The sequence below is a fragment of the Mugil cephalus genome, chromosome 8 (assembly GCF_022458985.1).
Source record: "Mugil cephalus isolate CIBA_MC_2020 chromosome 8, CIBA_Mcephalus_1.1, whole genome shotgun sequence".
NCBI classification, from domain to species: Eukaryota; Metazoa; Chordata; class Actinopteri; order Mugiliformes; family Mugilidae; genus Mugil; species Mugil cephalus.
This window is the reverse complement of record NC_061777.1, coordinates 20,108,919-20,122,848: the sequence shown is the minus strand read 5'-3', so window position 1 is coordinate 20,122,848 and position 13,930 is coordinate 20,108,919. Positions and strand designations below refer to the sequence as shown.

Below are 13,930 nucleotides of genomic sequence, written 5' to 3'. Positions count from 1 at the left end.
CCATTTCAATCAGTGGGCTAAATAACAGAAACACTTTTAAATCAATAAAGGTTTATCAACACTACATCCTGCAAAATAATGATACGGGTCAATTCCCAACATTCCTAAGATGTTTCTTTTATATTGAAATGCATTCAATTTTAGTGTATCTAATGTTTTGGCAAAGTGTCTGCATGGATTAATACTAAACATTGTCCCTAAAAGCTTGTGTCACAATCCAAATCCTCTCCAGACGCAGTGATGATAGAGCAGGAAATGAGCTGAAACTGCAACCGTGAGAGAGTACAGCGCGTGGAAGTGGTTTGTAGTGGGTGAGCAGCTGAGTGAAACAAACAACAACAATACGAGAACCAAAGATGGTTGAGAGAAGCAGAGATTATTGGCTGGCACTGATTGATAGAGTAATCTCACGAAAAGTTAAACCAAGATCCAAAGCCAAACTCCAGCACCAAAACTGCCACAAATCAATAGTCTAAGGCACGGGTGTCAAACATAAGGCCCGCGGGTCAAAAGAGACCCACCAGAGGGTCTGATCTGGTCCACGTTATGAATGTGTAAAGTGCAAAAATTCTGAGGTTTCACGATTTTATTTTAGAGTCGTAGACATAACACAACACTGAGGCCTAGAACAGAACAGAAATTGCACTTCTTTTTCTTAAGAACTAGTTATTCACAACATGTTTTGTAATGGTGTAGTCTATGAAATGTAGAGACTTCAATAACGTACTTCCTTGCACTAAAACAAAGGGGAAACATTTGCAGTTGTGGTTATTTATAGGTTACCGTAATACCCTATTGTGTTACTGGTCTGGCCCCTTGAGAGCAAACTAGGCTGAATGTGGCCCCTGAGCTAAAATGAGTTTGACACCCCTGGTCTAAAGGAACCCAACACAACGGGACTCTGAGCCGCCCCCGTTTTCACTTGTGTCCTTTTTGCGAGTTGACATCAATGTGGTTAGACGGATACGATCTGTAAATCCACATCTTATCAGCCATCTGACAATCTGACAGTAAACCAACACGTTCATGAAAAAGCGCTGTTTACAAACCGGCCGCTTTTGTGCATAGCCAAGTTAGCAGGCTAAACGAGTTAGCCGGATATGTTGGCACACGGTGGAAAGTTAGCAGTCATCAACAACGATGGATAATGGCGGGACTGTGTGCGAGGTGGCGCATTAAAATAGACGTCGCCGGTGTCAGATCAACCCAGGACAATCAATCAATTAAACGGCGTTCATTCACGGGCAGCTCTGACAGCTAGCCTAGTTAGCTCCTAGCCAGGTTAGCCTAGCCGTGTAGCACGTGTTCCTGATTTAGAAAATAATTAACTGGGGACCGATAGCCAGCCGACAAGAGGCGAGTAATCAGACAGTCGATCGGTTCTCCAACGCTTCGTTAACCGGAGCTTTGACGAACCGTCTAACTACAGCGTGGCGTACAGTCTGAAAGAGGTCAACGCTGCTATGTGTGTGATTCTCCTCCAGAGAATAGCCGGACCCCGACATCCAACAACAGAACAGCCAACCCCCCTACCTCCTCCTCCCTCCCTCCCTCTCCCTCCCAGACCCACGGACAGCCAGCCATGGAGGCTAACTAACCTTAGCGTCGGGGCTAGACAAACCATTCGGCGGTGTTACCGTTGAATAGCAAACGTCCCAATCCTCGTCAGTCGGTCCGATTTTTGCCTAAAGATCTTCTCACTTCGACTGGGCGCCTCGCCTCCGAATTAGTCCACACGAAAGAGTAGTTTTCGTTTTCATTTGTTCCGCTAGCAGTTTTTTTCAGCAATGTCGTTTCTGTTCGTACACACAACACAGTGGTGTGGTTGGTACTACTCCCCGAGCCGAGCCGCTGCTGCTGCTGAGACCGTAGCGGGGCTGAGCCGCCTCTCTCCCTCTCCATAGGTCCGCAGGCTCCCTCGCCCCTCCCCTTTTACTCAAGGCCTGCACATTTCCCATGCTCACAACAAACCCAGTGTTCACAGTGACATAGTGTCAAAGTCTGTGATTTTTTTTTTTTTTTTACAAGGAAGCAAAACACAAATCTGAGACTTGGGCTCCGCTCTGCCCTTTACTGTACGTAGTTCCGTTCATCTGAGTGTTTGAAGGTTCGATCCGAGAGAGGATGTTTCTTCTCACTTCCACAATATGACTGAATTAATTCATCCAGAGGGGAAAAAACACTGAAGGACGAAGAACGGGTGCTCTAACCAGAGGTGACTGTAATGTACTGAATTCTCCCAAACGGTCTCATCTGTAAGAGGAACGCGTTCCTGGAACAAGTTACCACCACACATCTGAAACTGCGACACCTACCTACTTTTTTAGAAAAACCTCAACCACTGGTTAAAAATAAACCAGACATGCACTCACACATCTTAAATGGTTTTCTTCATCTGATGCATACTCTCCGGGTTCTTGGTCCATTCGTGTCTTTTAATAATTGTGGGTCAAATGTTTTGTCATAATATTGTCTGTTTCGATACTGTCTGTCTGTGTCCTTTTTTTGGTTTGTTTTGATATCGTCTGGTTCTGTAATTGTCTATTGTGTGATTGTTTTTTTAAAGTCTTTGGGACTACAGCTGAAATTTAGCATTTGTGCCAAGTCTGGCGAATTTACACTGATGACTAACGCATCAATGTTGATTAATGTGCATTGTCCCGATTCAATAAACTAATAATAATAATAATAATAATAATAAAAACATACAAAGGTGTAAAGTATTTTTCCTCCTAGTCTGACTGTGCAACATATGACATGACACAGACAAACACTTCTACCTACTTCTGCTACCTTGACTACTAGCACCATTTCTAATCCATATATACCTGGCAAATAAAACCATGACGGCCGAGATGGAAAGATGCACAACTATCTACTCAGTTATATATATATACATATATCTATATATATATATACACACACACATATATAGATATAGATATGGATATATAGATATATACATATATACACACACACACAAAGTATTCTGAATGTTTACTGTGTATACATGTCGATGATCATGTTGAATACATAGTTAAATCTTGCACTTGTAGCCTGTACAGTTGTAGTTACTGATAACGGTGAGCAGCTATATGTTACATTTAAAGTCCCGCTTGTAAATCTCCTGTTTATATTTTATTTTTGTATCCAGCATTGTAATATATTGTAGTGGACGTAGTTAGAGAAGTTAAAGTAGTCATATACATTATGTAACACAGTGGGACAAAGAGAAATACTATTTCACACCTCTGTGTGTTTTCATGAACAAATTGCGAAAGTGACAATGAATATGACTTGAAATTTGAATCTCGATTTGATATTATGACACAGAACAGTCAAAATAATAGATAAACAGAGGATATGGGATGTATATGTGGAAGTTTTAACAGTATTGTTATTACTCTTGGTTACTGATATATATACAACTGTAGAGAATAACTATAAGTACATAATGAATTGGCAGCATTATTGTGAGCACACTTGTTTTTTGTACGTGATAACTGTAAGGACAAATTTTACTGTCTAATGAATGTAATATTATTGATATACAGCATACAACAATAAGGAGCGAACACTAAGTAGAAATATTAAGTTGCGTGACGGTTGTACACTGCCGCCAACGAAAAGCTACTGTCAAAGAAAGATCATGTAGCGCAAACGTCAATTTTAATCAAATGTGACTGTGCAGCGTTTTTGGGTGTTTGTGCTCGTGTCAGCTTCATCATCTTTATTGGCCATTTGTATAGAGTTTATACACACTGCTTTACTGTTTGCTTTACACCCCTCACAACCTTCCTGCTCCGGTCAGCTCACTGACACTCTGGGAAGTCTACATCTGTGCTGCTTGATTCCCATGGAGAAGTACAAGCTGTGAATACAGTGACTTAACGTTGAAGGATGGTATTTGGGAGATCACAACATCCCATGCTGTGCACATAGTTGATGACTCCGCTGAAGCCGGTGGCCTTGCAAATGGTCTGAAACCATTCACTCCCCCTGCTCCCCCCACCCTGCTTCACACAGCTACGCAGGCTTTAGGCTTCAGTCACAATCCTTGTTTTGACTGGCTTCGGTAATTCGTTTCTGTTCAATTTACACTGTGTAATTTTGTTTACGTATTGTGCGATTCCACTTGGTCGAGACACTGGCAACTTGACTGTGGCATAAAACTATCTGGCACAATTTTGGCAGGCTATGTCTTGACCTAAATTTCAGCGGCAGCCTTCCCTGTGATGTCACGTGGGATTGTTTTTCTTCGACCGTGTTTTTCTTTCCGCTCCGTGGTTTGGAAGACCCCCTCTAACCATGAGTGGAACCACCATCTCTCCATCCAGCCATCGCCGAGCAGAAAGATAACTGTTTATTTCAGACCCAGGTGTACGCCTTAATAGTCTGTCCCCTATCTCCGCAATGCCCAATTTGTCGGCTTGGCGAAAGAGCACAAATGTTCCTCACTTGGCAGTTTTGATGTCAGCAGCTGTGTTTCATCTGCAGCCAGATTAAACAAAGCTTCAGACAAAGGCTTAAGATCCAAAACTCCCCCATCTCGTAAATACTTAACGTCTGGCCAACAACTTTTTATGGTGGCAAAAAAAAAAAAACATTTGAAAGTGCTTCAGGGGGAAACACCAGAGATTCCATTTCTACAAGTTACTAAAATAAATGGAGGGCATTATTTCAAAAGATCCGCATGAAAGGAGTCGCCGAAAGTGAGGGCTTCATATAAACAGGCTCTGGAGATTTCAAAGGCCATCGGATGATAGATGCACTGCAGACAGTTATTACAGTTCTGAACTAAAAAGACAAACAAGAGAAAATCCTTCAGAACAGACGGGAGGCTGGAGGGAAAATCCTCTTCAAAACAGGGCTCTTAAAAGACGAGCTACCATCCGCAGTCTGCCAGATTAATGGAACTCCCCTTTATGAATGAACGGCTTTGATTACGATTTCAAATACTCTCAAACTGGTGCCATCCTTTAAAACTGCGGCTGATTAGAAACACATTATTCCACGTTAAGTTTTCTGTTGTCTTCAAGAGTGTCACTGACTAATTCAAATCAATTCATTTAAACCAGAAACTGTGTTCCAATAAACATGAAATAGAAGGTAGCGAGATTGGGCGTTTTATTTATAATGTGATACTCAGATGAAGGTGATGGATACTGTCCGGATGTGTTTCTATTTATACCACTAGTATAATTACATTCCTCTTTTTGCTACGATGTACATTTTTAGCCGAGACATAATTCTTCCTGCCACCGCTGGCATTTATTATTGTCACGACCTGGCTCCAGTCAAACAGCCTGGGAAAATCTTTCTCTGTTTGAGTCAGAGGCAGACGGAAAGCTAGGAGAAATCTGCTCAATCATAACGCTATTTCCCCAGTATCGTTCATAAATCAGTCTAGGTTCGCAACGCTGAAATGTATTCACCTAACCGCCTCCCCCCTCGCCAAATGAGGAGGAGGCGGGACAAAGACAGCACTGAGAGCAGAAATGGCAGCACCTCACTGAAGAGCCTAACGACTGCCTGCATTGTTGGAATTCCGGCTTAACTTCCTGAGTCTGTCCACACCTGGCCCGCGGCCAACGCACGCTTTTCTCTCATTTTTTCCCCCCCTTTCCTTCCTTTTATCAAGATCATATGCAGACTAAATGTGACTGCTGAGACACAATATGAGCCTTTCCAGCCTCACACACATATACATGATACAAGGTTGGATAATGTACTTTGTCTTTGTTACATCTTATATCCCTGTGATTTAGCAGCTTCTTAGTTACTGAAATTGGTTTAGATCAGAGAAGAATAAAAAAAAATCTATCCTCAATTTATTTTTATTTTTTTCGCAAACTCTTCGGTGCGTTCTTCCATGACAAATTTAGACGCTTGATGCCTATATAGAGGCGTGTGCGCACCTCTATTTTCATGCAGCAAATTGTGGTCGAGTTCCCTCTGAGTCACTGGCAGCCGTGGGCGTGACAGACATATTCTCACTTGTCTAATGTCCAACTGAACCCCTGTAATGAAACTGGCAGTGGCACAGCATCGGTGGAGCTTAGCTCAGTCGACCATCTGTTGGGTTGCATGAATTCATGCGGAGTACACAAAAGTGGACCATGTATGGACATGTTCCAGCATGACCGTCATGACATCAATGTTCAGCGTGAAATGAAAAAAAAAAAAAAAATCCCTTCCTTTCTGTCTAATGGAAAACTCATGTGAGGGGAGCATGATTGACTGCCTTTCATGTCTCATGATACAGCATATATTATGCTAGTACATCAGATTTCCATATGGATCCAGTTTTGGTATTGCTAAAGCTTTCCACAGTGTTGCGGACATTCCTCTGTGAGGCTCTGCGTTGTGTGATCAAACCTTGGTAGTTGAGGGGTAATGATCGTGATAGACCTTAAGGGATTCAAAGTAGCATTCCCCTGGAATGGATACAGAGGCGAGGCGATTGGCTCGTTTGGTTCAAGCAGAATAAGCCGTGTCTTCCTTCTAATAATGAACACCAGAGCTGACAGAAAAGAAGTGACACTGAATCATGGGCTCATGGGCGAAGATACAAATGCAACTAATCTTTTCGAGCGAGGACAAATAAGGAAACCCTTTCTCGTTCCACAAGAACAAAGCCTTTTTTTTCTTTTTTTTTTTTTGGCTTCTGTTTTCTTGCTGAGTGGCTGAGCCGTAAGCCCAGAGATGAATTGTTGCTGATCAGCCAACTCAAATATGACTCACGAAGGAAGTGCTGAGCTGGGTGGACCTGCATCTAATGTTAAAAGCCCAGCCAGGGCTGAGCCCTTCAACACTTAAGTGCACATCACTATCTGTCCAGCTCTTTGTCCACTGGAAGATAACTGGCTCTAGGACCGCATTGACATCAAATAGACCTTAGTTCCAGGAATTATGTGCGGGAGGGAGAATACTAGTATTCCAGGAAAAAAAAAAAAAAAAGTGGGAGGAAAGAAGGACTGGGGTGTATGTAGGTTGCCATAGCACTATATAAAAGAGGAAGAAGAAGAATAGCAGCATTTTCAGTGGGAGGACGGAAAGGGGAGGGGTTCAGAAGAGTGCAGAACCCCCATAAATAAAGCTAATGAAATGGCAGTTGAGTCTGGAGAGAGGTAGAATGGCTGGTTGGGTCTCACCCACTGTCTGATTTATCCTCAGTGTCCCTGTGAGCATAGCGGGGGGATCCATTACCTCACCTCATCAATAACATCCCATGGACAGGGAAAAGGTCTGCTTTCCACACCGACACCCACCCCAGGGACCTGCTCAGAAGGCTCACTTTGGTTGGGGGATGGTATGCCGGAGTAATGTAGTCACACGTAGAGAGCAAAAATGTCTCGGCAGGGGGATGGGTTTACTTCAGGCGAGCCGTGCAGGGGGTAACTCAACATACAGCGCGGGACGCACTCAGCACATCGCTGCAGCGCGCACATATTGACGCGCGTATAGTGTACAGTGCACTTAACAGGCCATGGACATTTGCATCAGTCATTTCCCTACATGGACACAGCACCTTTGTTCTCATTCTGTGGGTGGACGGTGAAAAGATAAATACTGATGACGCACGGGGTGGTGATCTCAGAGAATGACAACGGGATGACAATTGATGAGCAACGTGGATGATAAACTAGGACAGCGCAGGTGTGGGCACGCTTGAGGTACTGTAAGCAGAGCGGGGATTTTAGAGGATTCCTACGCGCAGACTGGAAATATGAGGGAGCGGGAAATACCGTAACGGAGAGTAGTAGAATTTAAACAAGTCACGTGACACAGATAATAAGACCTTGGAAGAATTTTACACCAGAAATGAGGTGAAATGTCAACTTTGCGTACGGCCTAGAGGGAGCTGATAACAGAGCAGTAAGAGGAACAGAGAGCAATAGTAGATACTGTGACTGAAGCAATCTCACACATATCTCTCTCTCTCTCTCTCTCTGTGTTTGTGTGTGCGCGTGCGCGTGTTTGAGAATGATCTTTCATCTGCTTTTTGCAGTGAGATCACAAGATAGTGACAGTGTCTGTGCAGGCAGAGGAAGGCACCCCGAGGGAATGGCTTTTTAGCAGCGAAGGCTGAAAGGAGGAAGCTCGACACTCGAACAAGCTGCAGAAGGACACAGAATAAAATACTTGTCAATCACTCTCCATCTACAAGTCCCCATTTTTTCGCCCCCCCCTCCCCACCTCAGCTCCTCCGGTGTCAGCTACGCAAATGTTAGACTTTGATCACACAGTGGAGGATTTCACTTCCTTGTATCGAGTCAAGAATTCAGATTTGCCCTCGGAGACGTTCTCCAATAACATGACCTATCACTCGGAGGTGTTTGGACTGGGAAAGCGCAGCGATCCTAGCTTTACGGAGAACGCCATGAAAGCCGAGTGAATGTCTCTCCCCTCAAAGCTAAACCTTGACACTGCGCCGCGATATATAAATCACGCGTCTCTGATGTACAGCGAGCCTGCACCGAGGGGGCATTCGGAGTTTAGTTCGCTACCGACTTCTCCGCCGTGCCTTTTGACTGACGAACAACCTGATTACACTCAAGTGTTGAAAAACCAAAAGGAGTCTCAGAAAAAAAGCAGATGCAGCTCCCCAGCGAATTGCTGCGGACAAGACTCAGACCCTGACAGGCCAATGAAAGACTGAGCTATTTTTAAGCTGTTCCACACAGCTTACACAGATTTAACAGCTCCACTCCTAGCTGTAGGTGCAGCGCTGTGGCTCCCTGTAGATTGGCTTTCATCATCATCCTGCCGTAAAGCACATGATTAAACGCTCACATCTCACCAAGCTGCCATGCTTAATGGAAATCACGAAAATAATTAAACAAATCCAATCAAAATTGTTTTCCGTCTTAACATTTAAACCGTCTACGGGGCTGCGGCAGCAGGCGGAAAGTCAGAGCCCGAGAAGTCATCCTTTAAGACCGTGAATGCTAAGAAATTTCAGCCGGCATCAGCGTGGCAAACGAGCAGCGGCGCAAATTCAACAGCTGCAGTTATGATAGGAGGCATATTGCATATCAGCATGTTTCACACTTCAAATTACACACTCACACACGGCTGTGGCAGACAAAGGCATCGCGTACAATGCAACAGGATAGCGCGCACTTTGGGAAGAATGGATTACGCAAATATGCGTGAATCAAATCGCAGGAAGTGCGAGGTTTAGCATTCTTTTACGAAAAGACACGAGGAGAAGGCACCGAAGAGGGTGTCGCTGAGGGCCATGCGTCCTTGAGGAAGAGGAGAAAATCCTATTCAGCAGCTTCTGTCTGGCTGCGCTGACACCAAGGTCGAAACGTTCACAGCCCCGCTCGGAAAGGAGGTAAAATAGTCCATCAAACGAGCAATGAACCAAGCGCCTGCATCCTCGAAAGCGTTGATGCAGGAATACGGAGTCCTCTGAGAATAGATGCCGCTCAGTAAGCATCCACAAAGCTCCCCGAGCATTCACAGTCTCCTTTTTCCACCCGACCTCCACTTCTGTCCCGTTGCCACTGATGGAGGAAATATTCCCATCTTCTACTTAAGCGAAAGCAATAATACGGCATTATTAAAGCATTCTGTGTGGAAAATGTTACTTAGAGGAAAAGTATAATCAGAAGGATGAATGATTAAATACACTGACTGCATAATAACGTCCCAAGTGACACACATACAAATGCATATGTCATTAGACCATTATTACTAATGCCTTCATTTCAAAGCAGGATTTTTCTGTTGCACTTGGAGATTAAGCAATATTTTTTCTTTTACTATTCTGTGTCCAACTGCAACAAATGATTTCGCTTATTTTGACTAAGGAATCATTTGCGTGTTATTCTCTCCATTAGTCAACGGACTGTTTGGATTATGAAAAAAAAACAAAGGCAGCTACGAGTGGTCATCATAGGGGAGCAACAGAAGAAGAATTTAGCCTTCCACTGCTAAAGCTGGTGAGTCACATCCGATCTGAGAGCTTCGTGTCAGATGCGGGCGAGTGGGAGGTGTGAGTGGGCTGCAGAAATATGATACAGAAGCGCCGATCCTGCCTGCGAGCGCTCTCCCTTGAACACCCAGAAATTAATCCATCCACCCTGGAAGGCGTTTCACACTGAGGATGTAATGTGTAAGACTCGTACGGGGTCTTTGTGTGTTTACGTCCATGGGAAACACAGAGGAGACTGAGAAGGAGGTGAACAATGCACTGTGCGTGCTGAAAAGCTTATACAGCGCACACTGAATCTTTGGTTTGAAATAACACGGTGGTAATGTCAGTCTGGACTTGTGCCTCTGTGCTGCTGTGTAACTTGACAATGGCGGCCGCGCTCGCTGCCTCGGAGCGGATTTGCACTCAGCGACCTCTGCTACGACGTGAATCTTCTAAAAGTATTAACATCACCGTCGCAAGTGACATCTTCACCTCTATCTCATGTTATTATTTTTCACCCCTCGCCATCCATTATTTACAGTTTGCTTGTGACCAGAGGTACAGTCCCTGTTTAGATGCAGGTCTTGGTTGGTGCTCATCCTCTTGGCAATAATATGCTTATTCTACTGTGTTTCCTTCCAGAGGTCAAGGGTGCTGGGTGATTAACACACAGGATGTGACCTTTAATCCACTCGCGGCTCTTTTCAGCATTAATCTCCCCAGCCAGCATTCAGCTCTGATAATGGCATGTTAATTAATGACACTCTTTTGAGGTGCCGTCAGCCGGCACTGGAAGCTCCAAGAGCTGGTTAACACCTCGCACAAGATCTCAAGCTCTCAAGTCACCCAAGGAATATCAAATGCATGCTCTCACGTGACCCCGAAAGCTATTCTTCAGATTCCTTCCCTGAATCTGTTTTTCAGAGGCAATCAGTGGGCTCATGATTAAATGTTCCATCCCGTCTCAACGGCTGTAAAAATGCGCTCTGGGTCGGTGATGACGAGCGGCAAGATTTATATGTTATCTTACCCGTATCAGCCCATGAATGCATGTTCTTGCAGGCAAAATGTCAGCCCGTCCTCTCTCCCGTCTCCTCATATCGCTCTGATAAAGCCGCTCACGCGTTCACAAACACACACACCGGCGTGATCCTCCCAAAGGGCTGTCATCGCCCCAGCTAATACATATTTAATCAAGTATTTACATTCTCCTGCTCATTATTCCCTGTTGATGTTAGAGAGAGGACGAGAGAACTGATGAGATCCGGCCTGATCTGCAGTTTTGTGTACATTGGATGAGTCAGAGTGATTTAGAAAGGAGGCAAAGGCCAGGCTTGTCATTGTCTGGGAACTGTGACAGGATTTATGGACCTCCGTGCCTTGGAAGAGGAGGCTGCAGAGTAGTGTCTCTGGGTGTGCGTTTGTAATGTGGGGGGTGTTGGGAGCAGACACCTTATCAGTGAACATTCTCTGCCGTACTCATTCTGTACTTTTCAGTCACATTAACGCACTCTTCATCAACACCTTGGTACACGTTCATTTGCAAAAGGTTCAGCTAATATTCACAGGCCGGGTCTGCAGATTCAAAGCAATGAACTGAGCAATGCATTGCTTCATAAACATGGACTGGGTGACCCGAATGCATCACTATCTAATGATTAATATTTGTAGGAAGGATCGTGTGGATTAAATCAAACTTTTCCGATTGCACATTATTATATATGAACTGGGACATACTAGTAACACAGTGGTACTGAGCGTAGGCACAGTGTGTTTTTAGCCAAATGCTAACATATGCATGGCAGGATTTACTCACCATGACTTCTGAATACTAATGTGGGTATGCCAGTTGCTTATGAACATGGAAGTAGTTGCCATGGCATTAGTTTGGAAAATCAAGGGATGACCAAAGTCCTAAAGATTCATCCATCCATACCTTATTTCTCACCATTGCAGCACTGTGTTTATTTATGTGTGGAGCAAGACGTGGAACGGCCAGCAGCACACCGGTGAGATTCCTACAAAGACTAGAAAATAATCAATTTTAATGAGGAAAACTAAACAATGTGCTGAAAGAAATTCGTTTAAGTAAAAAAGAGGTCGACGCCGCGAACAGAAATGCTCAGCGAAGTGAAGCATTGACGGTTCAGAAGAACATCAGTCATGGCCAGAGAGGGATTAAATGTGTAAGGACTGAAAGCATGGAAATGCAAAGCTAAGCAATACATCGTGCTAAAACCTCAATTTTAATCAAGGGCAGTGTAAACGTTTCGCAATTTGAAGTCATTACAGCGTGGGATTCGTACCAAATCCTGCCTCATGATCAACCACTGCTGCTAAAATAGCATTTTCCTCCCCACTCCTCTGGAGTCTCCTCATTTCACCTCCCCCACAGTAGTGGCTCCACCTTCTCCGGTCTTTCCTCTCAGCGGTCTGGTGTATTGGCCCGCATTTGGCTGTGGGGCTGCCGGTCTGGCTTCCAGCTGTTGTCTGGGTCTGGGACCAGCAGTGGAGCAGAGGCAGTCTGAAGGAGGCTGCCTGAACACGGACACATCCCTCGTATCAACCAGCGTAATGTTACCGGAAAAAATACAGTTTCTAAAGATTTTGGTGTTGTATTTCACACATGGTTGGTTATACTGGGCTTACTACTTTGTATTCTTCTCAAAAGTTCTTCCGTCTCCTCTTTCAAACTAAATACTTTGCCAGAAGAACAAGAACTTTCAGAAATATACTATAAGTATACTGGGATTGGTCCAGAAGAAACTTTAGGCTGATTGATCAAACAACAAGCCCAAGCAGTTTTATAAGACCTGAGCAAACATTGGCAAAATGTCGGCCATGCAGACAACATTAGCCTTGAAAATAGTCCAGGCTATATTGAGCCCATACACAGTGTTGTTGTAAGGTGACTCACAGAATTAAAGCTTGGTTTATACTCCCACAAAGGATCTATGGAGTAGTGAGCTATACCGCTGTAAAGCATTCATTCATGTGTAATGGTGTGTCGGCAGCGTTCTGTAATTACGCTTGACGAAATGATAGCCAGCTGTGTTTCTTTGCGTGAGCAGATCGTGATGGAGTTGGAGGTAATAAATGCTAAACAACAGTTGTTTCAACTGAAAAAAGAAGACATCTGAGCAGAGTAGAGGGAAGGAGAATGTCGCTGGTCTTGAGAGCACAGAGGCGCCAACGACTAGGTGTATTTCAGACCGATCACAGCTGCTGTGCTCTGCGTCACCAGGATGTGGAGCACTCCTGGGAAGGTGTACGTCCAATCTGACTGAGGATCTCCCCATCGGCGTGTCACCTTCGTTGAGTTTCCTAAAGATAAGAGCTTGCCTCAGGTTGCTGAAACTTCAGAAGTCCACTAAAGAACCTTTACCCAGACATATTAACAAATTCTAAGAACATTTAGATCCAATCTGGTGTTTGATTGTTTTTTTTTCAATTAGGGGCTAATTATCACTCTCCAAACTCTGTGCAAAATATCACTCTTTAATCAACCCCATGCACGTCTTTTTCAAACTAAGAATACAGAGAATAACGAATCAAGTGGCTACGTTTAAACCCACAACAAGATCATATCATCAAACAGAAGCAAAAGAGATTCTGTGAAGCATGGCAGACAGACCGGTCATCTGAGGTACACGTTTGAGGACTTTACTTTTTACTTAGATCGTGAAACATTAAATATACTGCAGTGTTATTAATGATTCCTATCTGAAACACACAAGTTACGCATTTTCTGGGTTTACCGCTAAATGACCGTGGAGCAGAAACTAACTGTAAATTCCACCGACTGTCATGGTCTTTCAGAAATATACTGCACAAAACCGTGTCCGTCCCATTCAGTACCCGGAGTGGAATACATGTAACATCTCGCAGCCATGCAGAGAGCAACAACCGTTACATTTCAAGGCAGCTTGATTCTTGTGAGAGCTAACAATCCATCTGGTGCTTCAGGCTACAGCAACATGGCCTGTGCTTTACACACATTTT

The 13,930-nt window shown here is 44.1% G+C and overlaps 1 protein-coding gene across 9 annotated transcripts in view; it reads right to left on the bottom strand.

Annotated features, from left to right (window-relative positions):
* The window catches only part of ncor2 (nuclear receptor corepressor 2), an 84,297-nt gene extending 82,392 nt beyond the window's left edge, over window positions 1-1,905 (bottom strand). For 5 of the 9 annotated variants that reach the window (XR_007113310.1, XM_047592764.1, XM_047592768.1 and 2 more), the window contains exon 1: window positions 1,599-1,905. The gene's annotated coding sequence lies outside the window, so the exon portion shown is untranslated. The remainder of the gene's footprint in view (window positions 1-1,598) is intronic. The other 4 variants (XM_047592765.1, XM_047592767.1, XM_047592770.1 and 1 more) reach the window with 4 other exon arrangements.
* Between the last annotated feature and the right edge of the window lie 12,025 nt (window positions 1,906-13,930).